General features: G+C 47.3%; 1 protein-coding gene across 3 annotated transcripts in view; it reads right to left on the bottom strand.

The window, feature by feature from the left end:
* The window catches only part of NECTIN1 (nectin cell adhesion molecule 1), a 1,024,691-nt gene that overhangs the window by 779,670 nt on the left and 222,457 nt on the right, over positions 1–22,564 (bottom strand). The gene's annotated exons all lie outside the window — the stretch shown is intronic.

Genomic DNA, 22,564 nt, shown 5'->3' with positions numbered 1-22,564 from the left:
GGATTTGGGGTAGGGCTGGTAGCGAAGGGAAGGAGGGGCAGGAGGGAAGACCCAATAAAAGAAATAAAAAAGCTAACAAAAAAATCGAAGTACTTACCACGAAGTAAATTACCACAAAGTATTTTGTTTTCGTTGAATGAACATGGCACCTGTGGATTTATGATCTGGCGACCCTTAAAAGAAATTTTGGCTGCTCAGTGGATATAGCTTGTTGTATAATGTATAATGGTAGTGACGAGTGTGGCCTGATCAGTGGATCACCCCGGCAGTAGTGGAGACCGTGAGCGAGTTAGTGGATTTCTGCTCCAAGGGCATTCATCAGACATTGATATTTTATTTGTATCGCGCTCATACACAAGTGTTTCAGAGCGCGACGAGGCAAGGGAGGGAAACAAGGGAGAACAAAAACAACGTTCTTACTAGGCCCAGTGACATTGAGAACGCGCAAGTGCAGGGGAGAGGGAAGTGGGGAAAGTGCAGGGGGGAGGGGATGAAAGTGGAAAGTGCTGAGCAAACGAATACAAAACAACAACAGTGGTAGTGTAGCCAGCAAGTGGCAAGTGCTAGGTGCCTGATAAGTGCAGAAAAGGGGGCGGGACTGTAGAGTTGTAGATACAGACCCAAGTGCAAGGGTTGCTAGGAGACAGTTCAGGTGTGTGAGAGGGTGAGCAAGTACCTGGGCCGGAAATCAGAGGGTAACCAGGTGCACAATGCTGAAGCACAACAGATCAGCAGCAGTGGAGAGGATGAGTGAAGGCAGAAGCAAAGAGGAAGGTCTTGAGGTGCTTCCAGAACCAGAGATGGTTCTCCTCAAGTTTCAGAGTGGCAGGGAGGTTGTTCCAGAGGGAGGCCAAGCCGAAGACAGAGATCTACCCCCAGCTGTTCTTTGAGAAACGACTGACCCTGAGGCAGTTGGAGGTGGACGACTGAAGAGCTTGAGAGGGAAGGTATTTACGGAGGAAGAGTTGAAGGTATTTTGGACTCAGGCCCTCAAAAGCCTTATGGACAATGCAAAGGGTCTTGAATTTAATCCTTGCAGCCACTGGGAGCCAATGAAGAGATTTCAGGGCTGGAGAGATACAATCCCAGGGCTTGAGGCCAAGAACAAGTCTCACAGTCCTGTTCTGGATAAGTTGCAAAGGGCAGAGAGTAGAAGCAGGTATGATATGATATTGCATTTATAACGTGCCTATACACAAGTGTTTCAAGGCGCAGGATTAGGTTGATTAAGAAAGAGACTGTTGCAATAATCCAACCTAGAGAGAACCAGGGCTCGAGAGACAGTGAGCTTCTAGGGGAATGGAGAGTAAAGGCAGAATACCTCTGAGGAGGTGCAGTTGAAAATGTGACTTTTTAGAGACATCAGAGATGTGGGCAGAAAAGGAAAGCATGGAGTCGATGATGACCCTGAGGTTCTTAGCCTCGCAGGTGTGGGTAGGTAGAGGGCCAAGGGAGGCTGGCCAGAGAGGGACAGGAAAGGAGGCTGAAGGTGTGCCAATGAGGCGGATCTCCGTCTTGCTGGCATTCAGGCAGAGATCAATGGTGGCACACCACTCCTGAATAGCAGGCAGGCAATCAGAGATGAGAGAAGGAGAAGAGGTGGCCAAGGGAAGCCTGAAGATGAGTTGGGTGCCATCAGCATAGCACTGAAAATTGGAGCAGAAAACAGCAATGCGATGGACGAGAGTTGCCAGGTATTGGTTGAAAAGCCAGAGTGGAGATTAGGCCCTGGGGAACACTGCAGGTAGAGAGGGAGATGGAGGAAAGGAAGAACCCAAGTTGGACCTGGAAGGGTTCATCAGAGAGGAAAGAAGTCAGCCAGCTGAGAGCCTGATCAGTGATACCCAGGTTGTCTCAGAGACAGGTGAGCAGGATGGTATGGTTGACCGTGTCGAAGGCAGAAGAGAGATCGAGGAGGATGAGGAGAGAGGGGATGTTAGAGTCAAGGTTGGAGAGCAGATCTCCACAGATGATCAGGAGAGCAGTTTCCATGCTTCTGGCAGCTCTAAAGCCAGACTGATGGCAGTGTAGACAACTAATAGAATCAGAGTGAAGGTTAAGCTGTGAAATGGCCAACTTTCCCAGGGGTTTGCCCAGGAAAGGAGTGATGGAGATCGGGCAATAGTTTGCCCGGCAGGAAGGGTGAGCTGTGGGTTTCTTGAGAAGAGGCTGCACAAGAGAGTGCTTCAGAGGGGAGGGGAGGCTCCAGAGGTGTAGGAGAGGTTGCAGAAATTGGCCAGGGCAGGAGAAAGGGTGTCAATGTGGTCCTCGATGGTTTTGGAGGAACAGGGAAGAGCCTGCTTTGACAAGACTTTCATAGATCAGACTTTTCTAGAGACCTCATCAGGGGAAAAAAAGAGGAAAGGATGAGAAAGTGGCTGGTGGGTGGATGCAGGAGGGCCAGAGTTCACAGTAGGAGAAGGGAAAAGAGGGAGATAGGACAAGAGCATGGCCAGGATGTCCTGGGTTTTTCAGATGAAGTGAGAGGCAATGGTCATGCAAAGGGCCTGGGAGGTGACCGGAGAGGTAGAGACTGCAGCAGGGTTGGCTAGCTCCTTGCAGATTTTGAAGAGTTTGGCCGAGTTATTAGATGCCGCAGAGACACAGGCTTGGATGTGGGCTCTCTTCTTAGTATGGACAGAGAGTCGGTATTGCCTTTGGAGCAGGTGGCAGGCCAGTTTGTCAGAGGATGAACAAGAAGCCCTCCATTTACTCTCAGCCTCCCTGCACTTAAGTTTAAGGGTATCTAGGTCAGAGTCGTACCAAGAATTGCACTTGGATTTGGGCTTCAAATGGATCCTCATGACAAAGGCAAGCGCATCAAGAGTATCGGAGATAGAAGAGTAGAGCATGGAAAGGGCTGTGTCAGGATGTGAGTCAGCCAGAGGCGGAGGGGGGGAGAGAAGGTGGCAGCAGAAACCTCAACTGACACACGCTTCATGGGCCGGATGTCCGAGAAGGTAGGTGGATGTGTTGGGGTTGACTGGGCATGGAGGTAGAGAGGGAGATAGGAGAGGATGGAGTGATCACTCCAGGAGAGAGGAGTGGTCACAAGGGTGGAGAGTGGGAGGTCATAGAGGAGATCAGAACATCAAGCATGTTCCCTGCAGAGTGAGTCGGGCTAGAGGGGAGGGGAGAATAGGAAGAGAGAGGTAATCGCAGAGGTCACGTTAGAGTATAGAGAAGGAACAGGGAGAGTCTAGATGGATACTGATTACCAAGAAGGAGGCGTTGAGTGGTTAAGGCCAGGCCGGAGGAGGAGAGGTCTGCCCACTCAGAGAGAAATGAGGTGATCTGACCGGGAGGCTAATAGATAGTAGCCATGGTAAGAGAATGGCCAGGAGAGAGAGAGAAAGCCTGAAGACAAGGCATTCAAAAGAGGAGTATGTCTGTGTGGGAATGATAGAGGCAGGAATCCACTCAGGGAAGATAAGGGCTACACCCCCATCACAGCGGGTGGATTTGGGTGCGCAGACGATCTTGTAACCATCAGGGAGGAGAGTCTCAAAGCTTGTGACTGAGTTGGCCGTGAACCATGTCTCGGTGAGACTGAGGACATTGAGGTCAAGTTCTTCCAGGAGGTGGCAGATGTCAGAGGAGTGTTTGACAGCAGAGCGAGAGTTGAGAGTGGCAAGATGAATAAGGCTGCCAGCTTTGAAAGCCTTCTGGGAAGGGCTACAAATCAGAGGTATGCCCTGCGGAGTTGAAGAAGTAGCCAGAAGGTGGCAGAAGAGAGGGCAAGGTAGCCAAGGGGCGGAGGGGGGGGGGCAGAGGGAACAGCAATAGATGAAATCAGAGAGTTCTGTCAGGTCAGTGGATTCACCGTCAGTGGATAATAGGAGTGAAAAGTGCGGCCTGGTCAGTGGATTCCTGCACCAGTGTATTAGTGGACACCCTGAACAAGTTAGTGGATTTCTGCTCCAGCTGGGCTCATCATCGGAGGTTGTCAGACAGTGGCTTGCAGGAGCAGAGGTTTGCAGTGGGCAGCTTGTCTCTGCTCCATCTGATTGTATCAATGGAATATTTGGTCAGGTTCATTGGTCCCTGGTCCCTGCCCCAGCCATATCAGTGGATTCATCCATCAGTGGATTACTGGCACGTGCTTTTAGAGAAGATCGATGTTTCACCAGCCCAAGGGATGCATGGCCCAGGTGAGTTATAGAAGGAACGTTTTTTGGATCCAAGGATCTCTGCTCCAGGAGTGGTGGGTGGGTGCATTTCTGCCTGTTCTGGCGGGTGGGGAGGTGGGGGGATAGTGGAGGCATCTGACCCATGTAATGTCAGACACGATGCCAGTGTGGTGTGTATGGGATATTTTGAGCTGTAGACCTGGTGGCATTCCCAGCTGTCTAGATATATACTGCACTTTGAGACGGGCAGTGTTTCACCAGTGTGGTGCACATCTGCCCATCATGCAGTAGAGCGTGTGTTGTGATCATGGCTGGATGGCGTGAAATAACCCGAGGAAGGGTGTGCAGGCCGAGCATACACACACTTGATCCTGTCTCAATAAAAACAAGATGACTAAATAAAATATATATTAAGAAGTTAGTCAATCTTCTCCCCAGACCCCCAGAAGAGATAAGAGGCAGTAAGGGAGTCGGGGGCGGGCGGGCTGGGGGAGAGCGAACTGTTTCAACGCAAAACAAGACACCCATGGAAACAACTTGAAATGCATCGTCGTACTCATGCAGGGCAAGCCAAGGAACAGTCCAACGAGTGACTGTAAAAGCTAATGGGCCACCTTGCTCCTTTCTCTAGCTAGTCCAAACCATGCCTGCCGTCTCCCAGAAGGGCTCACATTCCGTGAATATGCCGGACTGGCACCACTTTGGCATCACATGCAGTGTCTGCGCCCCCTGCACTTTGCATCGGTGTGCAATCACTCTACCTACAAGCCTCTCCCTTCCTGTAAAATTCGCAGCTCATCTGAACTGTCAACACATCGCCCACACACTCCGTGACTTGCAGCCGAACACCTGCCATACAGTGCCCAACCCATACAATCCCTTGACTTTGACCCTGCATTGCCTTCTCACATTTTCTGTAACTCTATAAACCTCACAACGTAATCCCCCACCCCCTCCACTCGTAACTCCCTTTCCACTTTCACATGCGTAACTACCTCCAGCGCTGCAGTCCACCACACCAGCCACTATTCTCTTCTCAGGCCCTTCATGGCTCCAATGCTGCCACCAACACCACTCTCTTCCTACCATAGCTTGTGTCAGCTTTACCAGACCCACATCCTACTCTGCTAACCACACAGCACTCCCCTCCACACCGCCATTCCATCCTTACCCGTCAAAGCCCTGCACCAGTGCCACAATCCCCACCTTTCGTCATGCAGTGCTCTTGCTCCGCCCTACACCATTCCCATCATGCACCAGCAATGCCCCTCCTCCAATGAACACCACCCATGTCCTGCACGGTGGTAGAAATGTACCAGAAAATGTAGTGGAACTTTGGCCCCGGCCGTGGATAGAGTACATAGGAAAGGAGGAAAGTACAACACATTTTGCGGATGTATACAAATTGATCTAATTACAATTGATCGCGAGTGAACTGCTTGCGGGAGAATTGATCGATTTTAGAAGTTCAATTAGAAAATGTTTGCGGGGGAGACCCCACGCAACACCCAACACAATCCCCTTATATTATTTATTATCAAAAACCAACGCCATACATATATACAAGAATTAAAATAATATAAAGTTCAGTTGTGCAGGAGATCAATTACGACCACTATAATTAGGTCAATTAGGACAAAAGGTCGATTTGAAAAGGTCAGTTTGGGTAATTCCATTTTTCAAGGGTTGCAGTCATGCTGGTTCCCAGTCAATTGAGTTGAAACAGATTTCAGTTGAGCTGTAACAGCCATCAGGCAGTAAAGTGGGGAATTGTGCTTTAACTTCAGAAAGAAGAGTTCTGGAAAGGTGGAAATGGTTGCAAAAAGTAGTGGAACTATTAACAGTAAAAAATAAAAGTGGTGGAACGCCGCTCCCGACCATTCCCACTCACTGATCCTGCTATCCCTCTCCCGGCATTACCAACCGTGCTCCACTAGGCCACACTTCGCCAACCACGGTTTTAACCTCTGCTCCACCCTTGCCCTTCTGGCACTATAGCTGGCACTCTCCCCTGATTTCCACCGGCACACATGCACCTCAGCGTGATCCAGAAAAGCACACTACCCCACACATCCCTACAGGGAGGGCTGGGTCCTGCTGGTTCCTGGAAGCAGTTCTCCTGCTGGCATGAACCGATCAGTTGTGCTTATTCTCAGTATCTTGTAGCCAAGCGATCAGCCTTTATAATGGCACGCCTACAGCATTAGAGTGCTTATAATTCATGTTTCTGTGATTGCCGCCTTACCGGCAAGAAAGGTGAGACACCATATAAGTTGAGCGGGTGGGGGATAGGACTGATGCAACAGATGCTCACAGGCAACCCCCCCCCCCCCACCTTCCTCAATTGGAATCAGACCCAAACCAGCATCCCCTTATCAAACGCCTGCACCAATTAGCTACTTGCTGTCACTCCATCTGCCAGAGACTGCCAGGCGGAGGAAGCTGGGGCGATGACAGGCCTCCAGGGCCCCAGGCTGGGTGACAAGGTGTCAAGCCACACGTTCCTCTCAAGTTTCACCTCTGCTGAAGGCACCTGCAGTCCTTTGGAGCAGATGCCAAGAGATGGAAGTCAGTGCTTGTGGAGGTGGGAGAAGGCTGAGCTGCCCCCTGTGGACGCAGCTTGGAGAGTTTACAGCCAGGATACAGGAAGAGCGGCGTCCCAGGCTTCCAAAGCATGGCCCCTTTTCTCCTTTGAGGTCAGGGACAGTGCAGGTGTGTATGCCACCACTGCTGACGTGCCCCATTGATACCACCTGGTGAACAGGGTGAAATGTGATGCTTCTTTGGGCGAATGGGGCCCTCTTTTTCCCAGCTGCTGGGGTGCCCTACGCAGTTGCCTAGAATTGCCTTATTATAGCACTAGCCCTGTATCGGGCAGGAATCGATCACGGCTGACCGAATCGGGGACAGTCTAACAAACCCTCTTCAGTGACCTAAACACCACAGATGGATATGTATGGGCCTCATGCATCCCAGGGAGACCCTGTACTCTTCTTGAGTTTCCAGTACCCATTTTACAGACCTCTGCCGAAGCCTTAGGCCCATCTGACTGGCCCATTTTCTGTCAGGTTCATTGATTTAACCAGACACTTGCAGACTGCTGAGAAAACATGGAATTGGCTGTACTTATTGGGTAGGTGCCACCTAGAAACAACCATTGCCAACAGTTTGGGATTTTGTGTAGGCATGGGAAAGACACTTGCCACGCACAGCCGTAGTGGTATTAACTAACCACTGTTGGTAGCAGGTGCAAAATGGTGCGAGCACCTGGGCACCTAATAACAGTGCTTAGAAAAAGATTAACACTTATGCACATGCCAAAAATGTTAGGTTTGACAATGTTTTTTTTTTTAAAAACAGGACTTCAGTGGTTTTGCCAATGCTTGTTTTTAACAGGATGTCAGTGAAGGACTTGCAGATTGCTTATAAATTGAGTGGCTCAAGGCAACGCTGGTAAGACATTTTTATTACACCAGTAACTCCAATTAAGTCATTGGGCCTCATTACAAGCATGGCAATAGCTGTGCCTGTATGGCAGGCACGGCTACCGGCATGCTCGCATCTGGCACCGCCTCCCGCGACTGGGCAATAACCGGCCCATTACGAGATGAGTGTGCAGGTAATTGCCCATTCGCGGGAGGCAGTAATGCCGGGGTCCTGATCCCCATTCTGCCCGATCGGGCAAAATGGGGGTGAGGAGCATGGATGCACCGGCTCCATTAATAACGGTGCCGGCGACATTAAAAGTTCTGTTCGCGAGTGCCACACAGCCTGCCAGGTAGGACCTGGCGGGCTGTCAGGAACCCGCGAGCAGAACTCGTAATGCGGCGGCCCCGTATGAATGGTGCCGGTGTCTTACCTGCGCCGTTCATACCGCGGTCACCAGCCTCATAATGAGGCCCATTAACTCTCAGAAGACTGCTTTGAACATACACTGGCAGGCACTTTGAATGGAAAGCCTGATGGTAAGGCTTGATTATAGCAAGCTCAGAGGAGGTGTTTTGGGAGGGCAAAGGCAGGAATGGGTGGGACTGTCCATATGGATTATCATGGCCAGGGGCAGGCAATGGGTGGGCACATAATCAAAAACCCCTACAGACTATGTGTCCCTCCTCATATGTCACTCCTCCCCATCTGTACTCCAATGCAATAGTTGCAGTAATGTCCTGGGTCATTACTGGCCAACACAATGCCTATGTATGTGGTTGGACCTGCACAGGAAATAGTAGGAGGAAGGGTGTGGGGGTCGAGCGCAGGTTGAGAATTTGCAGTCTCTTCCACGCAGAGGGTACAGTAGAAACAATTTACCATTTGTTGATGGAATGCCTGATCCCATCACCTCGGCGGGAATTTTATTTTAACCATCCGGTTAAAGACTGTAGTCTGCCGGTCTTGTGTCTAATTTGGGAATATATTTTTATTGACAAACCGAATGGGTGGAGATTGGCAGAATTGAGCTTCTTAAAATAAATAATGTTTCCCTCCCCCCGATCAGCCAAAGGTGTAAGAAGGGCCAAATGTATAGGGACCCTGGGAACATGTGATATCTGTAGCCAGCACGTTAGTTATATTGCTTTTTTTTTACATAAGCCAAATTCAGGATTTAGTGATGGTGAATGGACATTTATGTATTAATTGTTCTTAAAAAGGAATGTTCATAGGGACCCTCGGTAAACCTTGATTATACAGCAATCTCGATAGCTACATTGCCTTTTTACAGAAGCGTTTTAGGACTTTGTGACGAGGAACTGACTTTAATTAATTGTTCTTATTATGTATGTTTTAGGAATCTTAATCGATGAAGGGATGTAGATGTTGTGGGAAGGATGGAGTGATATTTTTTATCATGAATTGTTTTTCTATATTTTTTCTCTTTTTTTACCTATTTCTTTTGCTTTTAATGAATTGTGATGAATGCTGTTTTGAGAGAAAAGTTCCTTGTGAACTAATACACTCAATACATTTTAAAACATTAAATAATAGTTGCAATACTGCTGGCTTAAGGTGTCGAAAGCAACACCTAATAGCCGAAACTAAAAGGAGGTTTCCACCTACTTCCCGAAAAAATCCGGGCAACTACTTCCTTAAACCGAATATTGTATTTCTGACAAGGGAAACAGAAAGAACATAAAGAGATGGGTGGTAGAGGTAGGTATAGAGTGAGAAGAGAGGGAGGTGGAAACATATGGGGTGTACATGAAAAGCTCCCTCGAAAACGGGCAGTAAGAGGGGTAATCTGGCCAAAAAAGGGGGCACTAAGATGTCCACCAATAGATATGGAAATACACAGATCAAATGAGGGTAGGCAGGGTAAAAGTTATGCAAAACTACCCATGAAGACACAGTTACAGGTGCGTGCTTAGTTTTGATAAACTGATGACGTGCGTCACGTGGTGTTTGCTCAGGGCTCTGTACAGCGGGGTCAACAGTATTCCGCCATTGCACTCAGGTTGTAGTTTTCTTTAATCTAAGATTGAATTCACAATTTAAAAATGGCGGCTTTGAAATTGCACCCACTCTCGAAATTGCAGCATACTTGGACAGAGGAGAGGTAAGTGACTATTGGGATGGCAACGTCCATTTTGAAGTGTGAGTTTTAACATTCAGAAGGAATGCGATTTTTTCTTTGTTTCTCCATCCCCAGGTAAAAGTGTTTATTGCAGCCTGGGGGAAAGCCGCCCTGTAGTAAAAAGGCACATGAAATAGATCAATGCCGTGATCGGCTAATATGGAACTTCACAACATGCACCAATAAGGTGGCCCCATTTCGCCATCAATGACTACATTTACAATTTTTAGAGAAATTCCTTCTATGTGAAGCAGAAAAGGAAGAGAAGCTGCTGTCCAATGTGGATCTATGTGATTATTCGACCGCAGCCCTCCCCCATATTATTATTATATTCTATACCCCCCCACATATACATGTGGTGTAAGGGGGGGGGTAAAAACAAAAAGTCGGCATTTTCGGCCCTCGCAATTGTCAGGGCGACATTTTGGTATGCTTCCGTCCAATGTCACACAGAAGATTAGCAACCAGGAGCAGGCCAGAGCAAAACCAGTGGCATCTTGTCCTGTTACTTATATGATGACATCCTCTGGGCCCTCAAGAGCTACAATTCCTTGACAGATAAGAAGGATCAGTAGAGGCCCCCTACCTACACTACTGGGGAGTACGATAGAGGAGTGCCTTAATGATGGAACGATATTCACAGGCGCTATTGTCTGCAGGGATGGGTGGAGACGAACGTTGGTGCAACCCTGCAGATACTAGCAGTGTTGCGGCATGGGGACTCTACACAAACAGAAAACCTGAAGAGAAAGCACGCGTGCAGCCAGCATCGGAAAAGACATGGGGTCGAATCCACTGAAAGAACATCCCTGGTGATGTCATCACGTGCCCCTGTTTAGTGCAGTCTCAGACACAATCAACTGCTTCAGTGTAAGATCAACTGTGTGATGAGTAAGAGGGTCACTACTGACGACTTGGGAGACCTGAAGTGAGCAAACTCCACACTTGGGAGACCGGAAGTGAGCAAACTCCACACCGAGAGATTCAACTGCACTCAACCACTAGAGAGAGCCCCCATTTAGCAAAGTCGGGATCAAGAAATGTGATCATGGTCCAGCAGTCAGACCTGAGTTGGAATCCGTGAAACTATCCAATGAGAGAAGGCGGCCTGCCTCTTTCCAGATGCAGTCCTGGGTTGTGGATCCTGTCTGCATGGGTACCCTGTACCCGGAACAAGATATTTCTTTGTCAGATCTTTTTCAGATGACTAAAGATAACAGTCTTGAATGGTCTGACCTCACCCTTGAGGCCAATTTGGCACCCTGAACGTCCCTCGTGCAACCTTTAGACCCTTCTTCTGCACCACACATTCCCATGAACCTCACTTCTCTATTTTCACCCGGAAATTCCAGTTTGAGCTTAGTTGTGTACATCCTTTTCCCCCCAAATTCTGCTGTTTGCACTGGATGCTCATCGTGTAGTAACTTGTACTGCAATCCTACTTTCTGTTTTCTGCACACAGCTGGAATCTTTAGTGGAGTTAATTCTCAAACTCAGCCTGTGCTACCTGAAGTGAGATGGTGAACTTCATGGAGGCTTTTGACTTGACTCAGGTCAGAAGTCCATGGAGGACGGTTTGGTGGGTTCCACGATAACGTGCTGATTTCTTCTAACTGTTCTGACTCATTATTGCTGTCAGTACTGCACCTTGTGAGTGATGATACAGCTGGACACCTTCCTTGTCAGTGCGCTCAGATGCTGACTATACCCCAGACACCTTCGAAGTGCCTGCTGAAAGTTAACCGCCCCCATAGTACAGATCCCCAATAATGCCTGCACGCCAACTGCACTGCAGTGCATGCTGCAATAGAAGAATGCTCCATCAGACACCCCTGGCACTGCCAGTACCACAAGCTTCTCCAGAGTCATGTTATGTTATGTTACGGGATTCATTGTATGAACTGCTGCCATTAGCATGGTGTTAGAACACCTCCCACTCGGGAGCCATGATCCTGAGAGCAGGTCAATCTTCTTCACAGTCACTATAGCTGAACACAAACCTCTCAAGAGGACCCCACTTCTCTTCTGTATTCCAAGCTGCGGTTCAACACCTCCCTGGCAGACGGCACCGACATTGCCCACATATCAAACACCAGCATGCTTTGACAAACACAATTCGCTGATAGAATTTGGTTATCCAATCGGATGAAGTACACAACCTCAGTTTTTTGTTCAAGCACAAGGATTCCAATATTCCTTTCTGTGATAAGTTATGGCAACTACACAAAATGGCCGGCAGATAGACTAATGAGTTGCTGACTTTGCACCCAGGATGCCTGGGTGCTAGCTACCAGTGTGAGCCATTTCAATTCTGCCATGCTGTCAGGATAATTGGGTGACACTTATAATGTTCATACATTTCCAAATTATTAATTTCTTTTGCAATTACACTACTTGCTAAATTGTCAAATACAAAAAAAAAAATCTGCAAAACTAGTTTTCCTGATTAATTTTCATTCGTTTTTTGAAAAAAGTGTTCAACAAAAAACTAATTTGGAGGATTTTTTAACAGCAAAACAAGGGGGACATTCGAGTAAAGATAATGGACCTGATCCACAGAACGTTTTCATACGGCATTGCGCCATTATAAAACACGTCCATGAATCAGGCCCAACGTTTTCAGCAAAGGTTTATCTCCAGGGTTTTTCCACTGGACACTTAAAGGATAATCAACTATGTCATTTTTAGACGATCTACTCGTCTTTTGAACGCTCTTTGATGGAGAAAGAAAAACTACAGAGCGAGATTTGGTGCTGATTTCTAAGAAAACTAAGTGGAAGCCAAGCTCTTGCCTATTGTGACAGGAGTAACATCCTGCATCATTATCTCACTAAGTTCCAGAATTGCAAACTGAGCAGGTGCGCAGACATCCTTGTCCCGAAATGCTGTGAAACTTCTGTGAGTACCCCGATGGAGTGATTCATGCCCCAGCCCTTTCATTATCCCATCCAAAGCCTAAGGCTGTTCCAATCAGTGGACATGCTTCAATCTTACAAACATGTGAATGTTATGGTGAGTGCTGAGAAAAATTAAATGAGCTCCAACCCCAATGTGTTTTTTTGTAGATATTAATTCAAACGTAACTTTTATCACAGGGATATGGATCATATATAATGATCTGTTGTCATTCATATTTTCCCAAAATGCACTTTGATGTTAGGCAAAAGAGCTGGGAACCTTCACCTGTGCTATGTGTCCCCATCCACTTTCTGACAGTAATATTTCTAAAGTGTACAATCTGAGTGCCCCATACTGTCTCTCCTGAGATGATAACCCAGTTGCATGCCACAGGTGCAACTGTGCACTTGTTTGACTCCCTAAACAATTACCAAAAGGTAACCGTTAATTTCCCTCAACCTTTTTGTTTTTTCTGAATGGTGTGTTACATCCTGAGAACTCTGTCTCTAACCCTACCCATGCGCCCACGTATGTATATAAGTAGTCTATATTCTGCTAAAGTGCTTTGCTCAATGAGATGTCTCTAGCATTCTTATCAGAACTACAGTATATACTGGGCGTGGCCATCGCAAAAAACATTGTACATTTAAAAAAAATGCCTTCTTACAATGCTACTACGATTAAATTATGTTCTTTTCAATTGCTGCTTGGGAAAATTATGAATTTAGTGAAACTTGCTATGTCAGCTACACAAACAGTAACCATAACAACTGTATTGACAGTGTGTGTTTCTAACGGTACTTGCTACAGCACATGTTGCAAATGTGTGCACTGACTATAAGCCGCATCCATTTGATCAACCTAGAAGAGATAAAAAGCCCCAGCTGGGCTCAGTCCTGTGAGATTGAAGTTGCCTCTGAAGTCCTGCGATGCAAATTGTTAAGGTTTCAAACATATATAACTACATTAAGTAACTGTGCAAGCTGTGTAACTACACTAAACAATATACACACATACGTTTAACGATAACATGCCTCTGCACTGTGCAACTACACATACTATGCTATGTTGCTAACTGTAGACATATTATATAATAGCATTGTTTATTGAAATGATAAGAAAACTACATTATGTACATGTTTGAGCTACGACTGTGCTGAACACTGAACAGCACCATGTGGGCATACAAACTATGCAGCAATATTAAACATGAAACATGAAATTACTATGCAACAATTCTATGGAACTACAAAACAATTTTAATACAACCAATCTGTAAAACTATAATATCACTGTACCAGCGCTAACAATGTAACCATTCAATAACAACATTAAACATGTAAAACAAAATATGTAACTATACTGTCCATTCAATAATATTAGCACAGTCTCGATACAATGAAACGACAGAAGCTATTTAGGTTTGCTAGCAGTGAAAGTATGCTAACAATATTGCCATGATAGTAATGCACCTCTGCTAGCAAAGTAACTCTATTAAACATTCTGCATCTTCCCCCTCCTCCCTCAAGCACTCCCTTGTGCACCTCCTCCTAGAGAAAACCTTCAGCAGACCCCACTTGTCCAGCCAACTACTGCCCCATATCAATCACCCCCTCCCTCGGGAAACTCCTTGAGAAGCTGGGTTTCCCCAGCTTACCCAGCACACTGAACGTGTTGGTTGTCTCCATGACCATGGACTCCTCATATCATCTCTACTCTCTCCCCTTTCACATCCGCTCCCATTAATGGTGGTACCAAATGGGAAGGCATCTTGGCGGTCTTCACATCATCCAGGTGTATCATTAGGGTCTATCACACTGGCACTATCTTGTTTCAGGGCCCTCAACCCAACCTCCTTCTCTTTGACCAGTGCCTGCCATCCCCCATTAACTCCCTTTCCACAACTGCCACTCCCCCTTCTACATTTTCTGCCCCCCATCCGACTGGTGTACCATGCCCCTGTTCCCCTCCTTGAAAAACCTTCAAAGGAAGAGACATCCTCCATCTAGCCACACTTAACGCTCGCTCAGCCATCAAACACTCTGCTGACATCTACCTCCTTCTTGAAGACATTGACCTTGACATCCTCGCTCTTGCGAGATGTGGTTCAATGCCAGCTCAGTCACTGCTTTTGACTCCCTTCTCCCTGATGGCTACAAGATCATCTCCAAGCCTCGCCACAACTGTGCTGGTGGTGGGGTTGCCCTGGTTTTGCCTGGGTGTGTCCCTTCCTCCCTCTTATCCACCCAGCTGTACTCTTCATTTGAGAGCCTGGTTTGCAAGCTGGTCATTTCTCCCTTCTCCTCACTGACCATTGCCATCTACAAACCACCTGGCTCTACCACCTTGTTCCTCTCTGAATGGGCCGATTTCTGCTCCTCTCTCCTCGCAACCACCTCTAAACTCCTTCTCATGGGCGATCTTCACATCCATATGGACTCCTCTATCATGGCATCTACTCTCTTCCGCGATGTTTGCACCTCGCTCTCCCTCTCCATTCTCTCATCTGGCCCAACCCAGTCAGCTGGAAACACTCTCAATGTCCTCATCCACTCTGATCATTCACTCTCATCCCTACTAATCACCCCTCTCTCCTGGTCATACCACTCTCTCCTCTCCTCTCACCTGGGTCCTCTCAGCCCTCAGACTGCCCCTCCTCATGCCCTGCCAACCTCATTCTCAAACATCTGTCTGATGAAACGAGTGTCCGCTGCTGCTTTCGCATCCACCTTCACCCCCCCTGTCTCCCCACTGCAGACTCTACCTCTGACTCTGCTCTCGGCAATCTCCAGCTGGCCATTACTAACAATCTGGACATTCTTGCCCCAGTCATGAGGATCCGCCTGAAACCTAACTTTAAGTGTAACACCTGGAACGACAAGTTCAGAGCTGTGGAACGGAATTGGCAGACCTGTGGCTCACCGTCAGACAAACTGGTCTATTGCCTGCTCCAAACACATTACAGACTTTCCATCCGCGCCAAGAAAAGTGCCCACATCCAGGCCTGCATCTCTAGTGCATCCAATAACATGGCTGAACTCTTTCAAATTTACAGGGAAGTAGCAGACCCTTCCACAGTATCCTCCCCACCCCTCCCTTCCCAATCCCTCTGCAATGATTGGCATCATACTTCACTGCAAAAACCCAGGACATCATGAGCAACCTTCCGTCCCTATCCCCGTCACCCACCCCCTCGCCTCTTATGGCCTCCCTTCCTCCCTCTTCCTTTCTCTCCTCCTTCTCTCCTATCACACCTGATGAGATCACCAGAGTTGTCCACTCAATGAAGGTCTCCTCTAAACAGGTTTCCTCCAGCTCCTCCAGAACCATTAAGGACCACATTGGCTGTCTTACCCCTAAACTTGCTGATCTCTGCAACCATTACTTTGCTTCTTTCCCCTCCTCCCTCAAACACTCAATTGTGCACCCCCTCCTGAAAAAACCTTCAGCAGACCCCACTTGTCCAGCCAGTTACTGCCCCATATCTAACACACCCTTCATTGGGAAACTCCTTGAGAAACTGGTCTTCCCCAAGCTTACCCAGCACACTGAACTTGTTGGTTGCCTCCACGAACATAAATCTGGATTCAGAGCATCCAGAGGCACGGAAACTGCTCTTCTGAACACCGGTACAGAACTGCTTGCATCTGTTGACTCCAACTCTCCAGCTGTTCTCATTCAACTTGATCTCTCCTCTGCATTTGATACAATCAACCACTCCATCCTCATAAAACGGCTCCATGATACCCTGGGTATCTCAGAGCGGGAACTGGACTGGCTGACCTCCCTCAGTGACCGTCTGTCCCAGGATATTCTTGGCTCTTTCTCCTCCCCCACCTTTATCCCAAGGGCTCCAGCCTCTCTCTCAACTTCAACTCCTCTCTTTCCTTCGTCCCTCACATTCAGGCCATTGCCAAGAAGTCCCACTTTCAACTCTACCTCCTGAAAGGAATTCCCTCTTTCCTCACTTTCCCTCAGAATCTCAATGTCTCTAGAGCTCTGGTTCTCTCTAGGCTAGACTACTGCCATAGCATTTTCCTTAATCTACCCTCTTCTTCTCTACGACCCCTACAGCTAATCTAGAATAGGGTCTCAAGGCCAGGGACAACGTCTCTCTAGCCCAAAAACTCTCAACTGGCTCGCGGTTGCTTCAAGGATCAAATTCAAATCCCTCTGCATCATCCATAAGGCTGTCTGGGGCCACGGACCACACTATCTACAACTTGCTCTCACTAAATACTCTCCCTCCAGAACCTTACACTTCTCTGGCACCAACTATCTGGGTGTCAAGCGCTTCGCCAAACAGAGAGCTTGTGTCTGATCTATTTGCTCAGGAGATTCCCTCCTATGGAACAGCCTCCGACTCCCTCTTCATCTTGAGCTGGATCTCCTCAAAATTCCAGAAGCTCCTGAAGACTTTCCTGCTCACCTCTTCCTTCCTCCCTCCTCTGATAATCCTACTGTTGCTGCGATTGGTGACCGGGACTCTTATGTGTCCTTGTCGGCCCTAGCCTAACACCACCCAAAGCATTAAGCCTCCACCCACTTCCAGCACTTACCTTGGCATCATTGACCTATGCCACCGCAGGCCTGCACCTAATAATGGCAGCTGACCACTCCCTAGCACTTCTCCACTTGCCACTTACAGCTGCTCACTCCCTAGCACTTCTCCACTTGCCACTTACAGCTGCTCACTCCCTAGCACTTCACTTGTGGCATATCAAGCCCCCACCCGGCCTCTTCCCTTCTCTTCCCTGTGCACTTGCACGTTCTGAATGCTCACAAAGCCTAGTAGGTGTGCCTCTTTCCTCATTGTTTTAATTTGATTTAATTCCCATGTTCCCATCCTGTTGCCCTATGGGCACTTTGAAACACAATTTACTTGTTGTATAAGCACTTTAGAAATGCCCAATAAAATAAAACTAAAAATAAATGTCATCATGTGGTTCATATAACTATACCAACAGTCTAATAATACTAATAATACTAATTATAAAAGATAATAACGAGTCACCACACTACTAGCCAAACAACTTTACTAGCAATGTAATAATACCAGTTATACTACACATGCTGTTAAAGTTTGCTATCCGTGGAAGTATGCTAACACGATTACTATGCTAACAAAGTGCATCTGCTATTAAAGTACCTTTATTAAATGTTTCATCATGTTATTAATACAACTACACCAATAATCTAATAATGATGTGTCACTATACTATCTATGTATAACCATGGTAATAATGCTACTTTGACTATTGCAACAGTGTAACTCTACCAACATTTGTACATACATGTAACTATACATTGTAATTCCACCAACAATGACACATTATGTTATGTTATTTGTCTTTTGTACTGCACATATCATTAATAAAGTAGTTATAGCCCAAGTATACTATGGAACATTATGGACTATAATTTTGCAAGCTATTTAACTATAAGAAAAAACACAACAAAATGATTGTACTATACCAACTTGTTTAATATGCAACATACCTTTGCATGTTATATGACTATACTAAGAATATATAAACACAACTGTACTAAGCAATGATGTGATTTAACACTAATCTGTGCCTCTAGGCTTTACCTTTAAGGGCTCTCCATGTTATTCCCGGTGTTTGTGCTGCTATTCAGATGCTTGTAAATCTAATAGTAATGTAAAGATACTATGTGACCTTTCTGAATATGTCACTGCAGTAATATTTTCAGTACGCCATAAGCAACTATACGAAGTATACAAATAAAATAGCTATGCAAATATTGTGAGGAACTGTTGTGTGTTGTGCAAATCATGCCAACACAATAATATCACTTTACTATTAAACTATATAAAGATATTATTACAAAAAATGAAAGAATACCTCAAAGTAACACAAACTAACACTATTGGCTGTTTAACAATCACAACTATCATAAACAACTATTACAACTATGTAACTTTAATCAAATTGCAAAATAGTGAGGCAAGAATGTCAAGAAAGTGGACATTTCACTTTGAAAATGTGTGTGGGGACGGGTTACATTGAAGAACACTGGACATGGCCTCTCTTTCGAAGCCTGAAAGGAAAAAGTTTTTAAAAAAAGATCTCCTGGTCTCCAATCCAGACCTGCCCATCACTGAAACCTACATCAATGCTTCTTCCAGGCAGACTGTCACACACATCCTCTTTGTCGCTCCTTCGTCGAACCTATGGACCCCACACGTGGTCACTGTCCTCTCCCCGTTCTCCTCGTACTCATTAATGGTGGTACCAGATGGGAAGTACTCTTGACAGGCTTCTCATCCTCCAGTTGCATCATTAAAGTCTATCAGAATGGCACTGTCAGGGCCCAGGACTCTCAACCCAACCTCCTCCATCTTGATAAATATCTTCAGTCTCTCATCAATGTCCTCCCTTCTCCTGCCACTCTTCCATCTGCCACCCCTCTTGCCCTTTCTCCACTTCCGATGGGTGTACCATATCCCTCTACCTCTCCTTGGAAGACCTTCAAGGGTGGCAACCAGCTTCAATTAGCTACCCTCAACTCTTGCTCTGCTGTTAAACACTCATCTGATATATGTCTCCTTCTTGAAGACTTTGACCGTGATGTTCGCGCGCACATTGAGACATGGTTCACTGCTAGTTCTGCCACTGCTTTTGACAGACTCCTCCCTGGGGGCTACAAAGTTCTCTCTAAGCCCAAGCCTAATTGGTCTGGAGACAGAGTGGCCTTAATCTTCCATGAATGGGTCCTTGCTACTATCATTTCCACTCAGAACTAATCTTCCTTCAAATGCCTCGTCAGCAGGCTTGGTGTCTCTCCTACACTCTCGCTATCTCTCGCCACCATTTAGAGGACCCCTGGTCCAGTCTCCCTCCTCCTCTAGGAGTGGCCTGACCTCATCTCTTCTCTTCTCATCTCCACCTCCACGCGTATCCTCCTCAGAGTCTTCAATATTCACATTGACTCATGATTCGTCCACTCGAATATTCCATAGCCTCTGTCACTTTCTTTCCCTTACCATTCATTCCTCCGGTCCGACACACTCAGCCGGACATACCTTGTATGCTCTAATTTCAGCAGACATCCCCATCTCCAACTCTCTCGCTACACTTCTCTCCTGGTCTGATCATGGTCCCCTGTCCTCTCACCTGGATTGCTAAGGTCCCCTGGCTAAGTTTCTGCCTGCACTGCCAGTCTACTTCTCTGTCAATCGACCAATGAAGCGGGTGTCAGATGCTGCCTTTTCTGCCACTTTCATTCCCCCTCCCACTCCTTTCTCGGACTCCCACACTGACCCTGCACTTGCTAATCTTCACCTCTCTATCACCAACACCCTGGACATTCTTGCCCCTGTCATGAGGATCTGCATGAAGTTTGCCTCCAAGCGCAACACCTGGTATGATTCCGACCGTGCCTCGCTGAAACGCAAGTGCAGAGTTGCTGAGCAGAAGTGGATGGCTTTAGGCACAACCTCTGACAGACGGGGCTGCCGCCTGCTTCAAGCCCAAAAGAAACTCTCAATCCACTCGAAGAAGGGAGCCCACATACAAACCTGCATCTCTGGAGCCACTAACAACACAAGCACACTGTTTAAAATCTACAAGGAACATGCCAATCCTACTGCAGTCTCCACTTCTCCCCTCCCATACCTGACACTCTGTACTTCCCTGGCCTCCCATTTCTTAAAACAAAACTCATCCTGTCCTCACTCTCCTCTGCTACGCTCCCTCCTCCCTCCACAGCTCTCAGGCCTCCCTGGGCCCCCTCTCTCCTTCCCTCCTACTCTCCTCTTTCATAGCACCGGATGAGGTGTCTAGACAAGTCCTCTCTATGAAAGTCTTCTCCAAACAGGTGATCCCCTGCTCTTCCAGAACTAACAAGGACAACTGTGTCTCCCTTGCACCAGCCTTGGCAGATTTCTGTAATCACTCCTTTGCCGCTGTCTCCTTCATGCTACTCCTCAAGCACTCTCTTGTGCATACTCTGCTCAAAAATTCCTCTGCCAACCCCTCCTTCCCGACTAACTATCGCCCTATCTCCATTAACCCCATCCTTGGCAAACTCCTGGAGAAACTGGTCATCTCCCAGCTGTTCCAACACACTGAATCTGTTGGTTGTCTCCATAACCACCAGTTGGCTTTAACGCAGCAAGAGGCATGGAAACTGCTCTCCTGAACACCCATGAAGACTTGCTCTCAAATCTCGATTCTAACATCCGTTATATCCTCCTGGCCCTTTCTTCTGCCTGCGACATGTCGATCTTGCCACCTTACCTAATCGGCACCATTACACTCATGGCATCACGGGCCTAGCACTTGACTGGTTGACCACTTTCCTCTTTGACGGACCTTCCAAGGTTCAATTGGGCCCTTTTCTCCCCCCTATCACACTCTCCACATACAGCATCCATCAACACTCTATCCTCTCGCTGCGGCTCTTCAACATCTACCTAGCCCCTCTGGCCAACCTGATCTCCTCCTTCTCTTCTCACTTCCAGTAGTATGCAGGCGACATGCAACTCTCCTTCAAACTTCCCTCCCCTCCCGCCCCTTCCTTCAGTCTCATCCCTGACTGTTTGACTGCTCTTCAGGTATGGTGTGCTGCCCATGATCTCTTCCTTAAAGCCAGCAAGACTATGATCCTTCTCATTCGGAACCCAGCATCCTTCTTCCCTCCTACCCTCTGGCCGCAACCTCTATGGGTCCCCTCCCTTCACCCTCTTGTGAAACAAAAAACCTTGGTGTCATCTTGACTCCTCTCTCTCCTTCTCTCCCCACATTGCGGACCTTACCAAGAAGGCACACTATCAACTGCACTTCCTCAGAGGCCTGCTCCCTTTCCTCACCTCCTCCCAGAAACTCAATATGTCCCGAGCTCTGGTCCTCTCTAGGCTGAACTACTGCAACATCCACTTCCCCAATCTTCCTTTATCCTCCCTTCACCACCTTCAACTAATCCAGAATAGGGCTGAGAGTCTTACCCTTGTCCTCAAGCCCAGGGGCCGCATCTCTCTAGCCCTAAAATCTCTCCACTGGCTCCTGTTTGCTGCAAGGATCAAGTTCAAGACCCTCTGTGTCATCAACATGGCCTTCTGGGGCCTGGGACCCCGCTACATCCAACTCGCTCTCTCTAAATACCACCGCTCTAGAGCTCTTCCGTCTTCTAGCTCCAACTCTCTGTAGGTCAGCTGTTTCTCCAAGCACAAAGTGGGGTGTAGATCTCTTTCTCCTCCGGAGGAGCTTCACTCTGGAATGGTCTCCCTGCCCCTCTCAGGCTTGAGCTGGATCTCATTAAGTTACAGAAGCTCCTCAACACCCTCCTTCTCTCTTCTTCCTTCCCTCTCCTCCAACACCCCCGTATGCTGCAGTGACTGGCTATTCGGTCCCCTCTGAGTTTTACCGGGCACCAGCCACCCCTCACCCCAGTCCAACCCCACTCCTCACACTTAGCATGTGGACCCTCACCCCGTTCACCCAATGCAATTCCCTGGCACTTACCCTCCTGTCCTCCCAGTATGTCAAGTGACAGCTATAAAGGTGGAAGTGGCTGCACCCCATGCACCTTAGCACTTTGCATTTTGGACAGACCTGCACCCCTCTCTCTCTTGCACTTCTTGATACTGCACCTGCATGATCCGAATGTCACAAGGCCTAGTAGGACCGTTATTGTTATCTTTCACCCTTACAAATATCCAATAAATACCTAAATAAATAAATACATAAATACATAAATAAATAAATAAAATGCATATTTTCCGGCAATGACAAAAGAGAGTTAGTTAGCCTTTCCTTAACCTTCCTAAAGGAAATGTTGACACCCCACCTCTTCAATGTCACCACCACAGACTGTGGTGAAACATTCTGCACTAACCCCCATGGCTTGCTCTGCATAACGGTGGTGGTGGGTTGTGTACACTACAGAACTTGGTCTCATATCTGACAATCTATCCCTGGAACTGATGCATTCAGTTCCTTTC

This window comes from Ambystoma mexicanum, chromosome 9, assembly GCF_040938575.1.
Source record: "Ambystoma mexicanum isolate Mex_15411 chromosome 9, UKY_AmexF1_1, whole genome shotgun sequence".
Lineage (NCBI taxonomy): Eukaryota > Metazoa > Chordata > Amphibia > Caudata > Ambystomatidae > Ambystoma > Ambystoma mexicanum.
Note: the sequence above shows the minus strand (reverse complement) of the source record. Positions and strands in the feature narration are given on the sequence as shown.